This window comes from Thalassophryne amazonica, chromosome 12, assembly GCF_902500255.1.
Source record: "Thalassophryne amazonica chromosome 12, fThaAma1.1, whole genome shotgun sequence".
Taxonomy (NCBI): domain Eukaryota; kingdom Metazoa; phylum Chordata; class Actinopteri; order Batrachoidiformes; family Batrachoididae; genus Thalassophryne; species Thalassophryne amazonica.
Window position 1 is genome coordinate 74324094 of NC_047114.1, and position 6000 is coordinate 74330093.

Genomic DNA, 6000 nt, shown 5'->3' on the forward strand with positions numbered 1-6000 from the left:
ATTATTTTTTTGGCGGGGGGGGGGGGGGGTATGTGTCACTGACTTTTTTTAAAATCCATTTCGGCTTATCATTACTTTTTTAATCATTGCTAAATCCTCTGTTGTTTCAATGAAACACAACCCTTTAGGTTATCTTTTTTTTGTTGTTTTTGTTTTTAATAGCCGTTCAAAATATGAAGCCGTGCAGGCGTTATGGAATCTGAGTGGGTTCACACAAATTCCTTCAACTAACTCCATAAAAAAACTACTGCATATTCAGATTTGAAATTCTGGATTCTGATAGGGTGTTTTTGGGGTTATATCATGTTGACGTCTTTAAACATAATTTGCAGATTATTTGCATTTTTTTTCTTTCGACACTGCACTCATCATTTTTTCCTCTGAAAATGAATATGTTCTTAACAAGTCAACAAGCTTCACTATCTCAATTTTGTATTATCTATTCAACACCACCTCCTAGTGGCGAGAAATGGCAGTGTCCTTCAGTCACAGAAAATCATTGTGAAACTACAATGGATACTCAGTCACAGTGCCTTACATGTTTGACACATTGTACATATACTTTGACACAGGTTTGACACAGATTTATGCAAATTAGTCCTTTGTGATGTAGTGATGCCATAATATATGGTTCTGTGTGGCCTTGACATTTCATCATTTCTGTCCTAATCTAAACCACATTAACATACAAACCTTTGATCATGTTAAATATATATTGACCCTAAAGGGGCACAGGGATCTGACCTCCCTGTGTAAGACATTCATAGGGAGGTCAGATCCCAATGAATAAATATACACACTGCCCTAAACTCATGGTTCAGATTCTGGGAGGGAGGAGGGGGGGGGGTAGTGGGAGGAGCTGACCTCCCTATGTAAGATTGACGCCCCTAAAATGGACTGTACCAATTCTTAATGTTAGTTGAACATCTAGTCTTCCTGTATCTCTTTCATTGTTCATTTAAGTCTATAGTCCAGTGGTTCCCAACCTTGGTCCTCAGGGACCCCCTAACCTGCACAATACTGGATTGGATTTATTTGGCAATATTTTGTGCCAGTATAAAATACAAGTACAAAATAAAACCAAGGATAACACTTTAAAGCTTGAACACACTTATTTCCTAAGTGGTCTTCAAAACTATAGGGTCTCCGAAGACCAGGGTTGGGAACACTAGACTCTAGTATGTGGCACTAGTAACTCAACTTGTTGAATACAAGTTCTTACCTTCAGAGGTTCTGAACTAAATTGTGTCATGTTTTAATGGCTAAATGATAACATATTTCCTGTAAGTTACAGTTTTATTCATTAATAACAGCTAGCTAAAGCTAGCACGTGCTTTACCTAACATTAGCTAACTAATGTTAGGTAAGGACACCCCCAATTTGTCATTATACTCGTATACAAATCACGCTAAAAACCCAAGCTCAAAACTAGGTATTGCTCAAGATGGTCTGTCTGGTTTTAAGAGTCCTGAATGATTGTCGTGTTGACCAGCAGCTGAAGCTTCCATCCCATGGTGTTGTTGCATCTGCTGGTTAGATTAAACTCTGCTGTAGGATTGAATTTCAGTGTTCTGCTGGTGACCTGCAATTGTATATGCCTGTTTGTGTAGGTAATGGGTCTCAAATTGCAAAACTAGAGGCTCATCTGGGTGCAGTGAAAAGCTAGATGTGTTCAATTTTTTTTAGTTTGAAATCAGAGAAGACTTATCTTCTGAAATTTATGCTTAATTTACATGGTAGGCATACATGGAGTGCTGTTAGCTTCTTCTTCATCTTCTGTTATTTTTCTGTTATTCTTCTTCTTCTTCTGTTAGCTTCTTCTTCTTCTGTCAATAGGCATGGATATGTCAGGTCCCAATTTGGCACCGCCGATCTCGTTTGGGCGCGGGCGCTAAAGGGGTAAAATATGACGCATATGACATAATTTCTCTACTTCCGGGGACAAACCACAGCATTTTCAATGGGTTTTTGGGCAAATTACACGCAAACAAAGTGAAAATGCAAAGAAAAAGTGACGATGCAGTTGGAAAATGGACATGTGTTGCTGTTTGTTTATGACCCAGAGCACAAACGTGTCGAGACGGTTTTGCAGGCAAGAGAATGGAGCTACGGTACTCTGGTTAGCAGTGTAGGCTAACACTTACCGACACGACGTCTCCCATCTGCCTTGTCTTTTCTTTTCTTACACACCTCTCTGCAGCTTCTCTCCCCCTGCCATCCCCTCATTACCCCATCCCCGTAGAGACGGTGCCTGCTCCCAGACCACCAATAACCAGCAAAAATCTATTTAAGCATAAAAGTTCAAAAGAAAAAATAATATAGCACCTTCAACTGCACCACAGACTAAAACAGTTAAATGTGGTCTATTAAACATTAGGTCTCTCTCTTCTAAGTCCCTGTTAGTAAATGATATAATAATTGATCAACATATTGATTTATTCTGCCTTACAGAAACCTGGTTACAGCAGGATGAATATGTTAGTTTAAATGAGTCAACACCCCCGAGTCACACTAACTGCCAGAACGCTCGTAGCACGGGCCGAGGCGGAGGATTAGCAGCAATCTTCCATTCCAGCTTATTAATTAATCAAAAAACCCAGACAGAGCTTTAATTCATTTGAAAGCTTGACTCTTAGTCTTGTCCATCCAAATTGGAAGTCCCAAAAAACAGTTTTATTTGTTGTTATCTATCGTCCTCCTGGTCGTTACTGTGAGTTTCTCTGTGAATTTTCAGAACTTTTGTCTGACTTAGTGCTTAGCTCAGATAAGATAATTATAGTGGGCGATTTTAACATCCACACAGATGCTGAGAATGACAGCCTCAACACTGCATTTAATCTATTATTAGACTCAATTGGCTTTGCTCAAAATGTAAATGAGTCCACCCACCACTTTAATCATATCTTAGATCTTGTTCTGACTTATGGTATGGAAATTGAAGACTTAACAGTATTCCCTGAAAACTCCCTTCTGTCTGATCATTTCTTAATAACATTTACATTTACTCTGATGGACTACCCAGCAGTGGGGAATAAGTTTCATTACACTAGAAGTCTTTCAGAAAGCACTGTAACTAGGTTTAAGGATATGATTCCTTCTTTATGTTCCCTAATGCCATATACCAACACAGAGCAGAGTAGCTACCTAAACTCTGTAAGGGAGATAGAGTATCTCGTCAATAGTTTTACATCCTCATTGAAGACAACTTTGGATGCTGTAGCTCCTCTGAAAAAGAGAGCTTTAAATCAGAAGTGCCTGACTCACAAACTCGCAGCTTAAAGCAGATAACCCGTAAGTTGGAGAGGAAATGGCATCTCACTAATTTAGAAGATCTTCACTTAGCCTGGAAAAAGAGTCTGTTGCTCTATAAAAAAGCCCTCCGTAAAGCTAGGACATCTTAGTACTCATCACTAATTGAAGAAGATAAGAACAACCCCAGGTTTCTTTTCAGCACTGTAGCCAGGCTGACAAAGAGTCAGAGCTCTATTGAGCCTTGTATTCCTTTAACTTTAACTAGTAATGACTTCATGACTTTCTTTGCTAATAAAATTTTAACTATTAGAGAAAAAATTACTCATAACCATCCCAAAGACGTATCGTTATCTTTGGCTGCTTTCAGTGATGCCGGTATTTGGTTAGACTCTTTCTCTCAGATTGTTCTGTCTGAGTTATTTTCATTAGTTACTTCATCCAAACCATCAACATGTCTATTGGACCCCATTCCTACCAGGCTGCTCAAGGAAGCCCTACCATTATTTAATGCTTCGATCTTAAATATGATCAATCTATCTTTATTAGTTGGCTATGTACCACAGGCTTTTAAGGTGGCAGTAATTAAACCATTACTTAAAAAGCCATCACTTGACCTAGCTATCTTAGCTAATTATAGGCCAATCTCCAACCTTCCTTTTCTCTCAAAATTCTTGAAAGGGTAGTTGTAAAACAGCTAACTGATCATCTGCAGAGGAATGGTCTATTTGAAGAGTTTCAGTCAGGTTTTAGAATTCATCATAGTACAGAAACACCATTAGTGAAGGTTACAAATTATCTTCTTATGGCCTCAGACAGTGGACTCATCTCTGTGCTTGTTCTGTTAGACCTCAGTGCTGCTTTTGATACTGTTGACCATAAAATTTTATTACAGAGATTAGAGCATGCCATAGGTATTAAAGGCACTGCGCTGCGGTGGTTTGAATCATATTTATCTAATAGATTACAATTTGTTCATGTAAATGGGGAATCTTCTTCACAGACTAAGGTTAATTATGGAGTTCCACAGGTTCTGTGCTAGGACCAATTTTATTCACTTTATACATGCTTCCCTTAGGCAGTATTATTAGACGGCATTGCTTAAATTTTCATTGTTACGCAGATGATACCCAGCTTTATCTATCCATGAAGCCAGAGGACACACACCAATTAGCTAAACTGCAGGATTGTCTTACAGACATAAGGACATGGATGACCTCTAATTTCCTGCTTTTAAACTCAGATAAAACTGAAGTTATTGTACTTGGCCCCACAAATCTTAGAAACATGGTGTCTAACCAGATCCTTACTCTGGATGGCATTACCCTGACCTCTAGTAATACTGTGAGAAATCTTGGAGTCATTTTTGATCAGGATATGTCATTCAAAGCGCATATTAAACAAATATGTAAGACTGCTTTTTTGCATTTACGCAATATCTCTAAAATTAGAAAGGTCTTGTCTCAGAGTGATGCTGAAAAACTAATTCATGCATTTATTTCCTCTAGGCTGGACTATTGTAATTCATTATTATCAGGTTGTCCTAAAAGTTCCCTGAAAAGCCTTCAGTTAATTCAAAATGCTGCAGCTAGAGTACTGACGGGGACTAGAAGGAGAAAGCATATCTCACCCATATTGGCCTCTCTTCATTGGCTTCCTGTTAATTCTAGAATAGAATTTAAAATTCTTCTTCTTACTTATAAGGTTTTGAATAATCAGGTCCCTTCTTATCTTAGGGACCTCATAGTACCATATCACCCCAATAGAGCGCTTCGCTCTCAGACTGCAGGCTTACTTGTAGTTCCTAGGGTTTGTAAGAGTAGAATGGGAGGCAGAGCCTTCAGCTTTCAGGCTCCTCTCCTGTGGAACCAGCTCCCAATTCGGATCAGGGAGACAGACACCCTCTCTACTTTTAAGATTAGGCTTAAAACTTTCCTTTTTGCTAAAGCTTATAGTTAGGGCTGGATCAGGTGACCCTGAACCATCCCTTAGTTATGCTGCTATAGACTTAGACTGCTGGGGGGTTCCCATAATGCACTGAGTGTTTCTTTCTCTTTTTGCTCTGTATGCACCACTCTGCATTTAATCATTAGTGATTGATCTCTGCTCCCCTCCACAGCATGTCTTTTTCCTGGTTCTCTCCCTCAGCCCCAACCAGTCCCAGCAGAAGACTGCCCCTCCCTGAGCCTGGTTCTGCTGGAGGTTTCTTCCTGTTAAAAGGGAGTTTTTCCTTCCCACTGTCGCCAAGTGCTTGCTCACAGGGGGTCGTTTTGACCTTTGGGGTTTTTACGTAATTATTGTATGGCCTTGCCTTACAATATAAAGCGCCTTGGGGCAACTGTTTGTTGCAATTTGGTGCTATATAAATAAAATTGAATTGAATTGAATTGAATTCTCCACTGGGAACCGAAAAAAAAGCTTTTCGCAGCTGCTTCGGTGATTGTAGCCAAAAACAAAACAGTACACCATTTTTCCATGTGAACTTATGCCATGTATATATTACGCAATGGAGCGGAGGTCCCCCTAAGTGGTCAAATCCTGCGATATCATGCAGGGTTCAAATGAAACTGTGGTGCCCTTTTAAATTCAGTTCATTCATATTCTAGATGCACTTATTCCAGGAAATTGTACGGCTAGATTAGATTAGAAAGAACTTTATTGATCCCTTGGGAAGACTCCCTCGGGGATATTGAGGTTCCAGCAGCATTGTATAGCAGCACACAGGGTAAGAAGCACACAGAGTATCAAAAG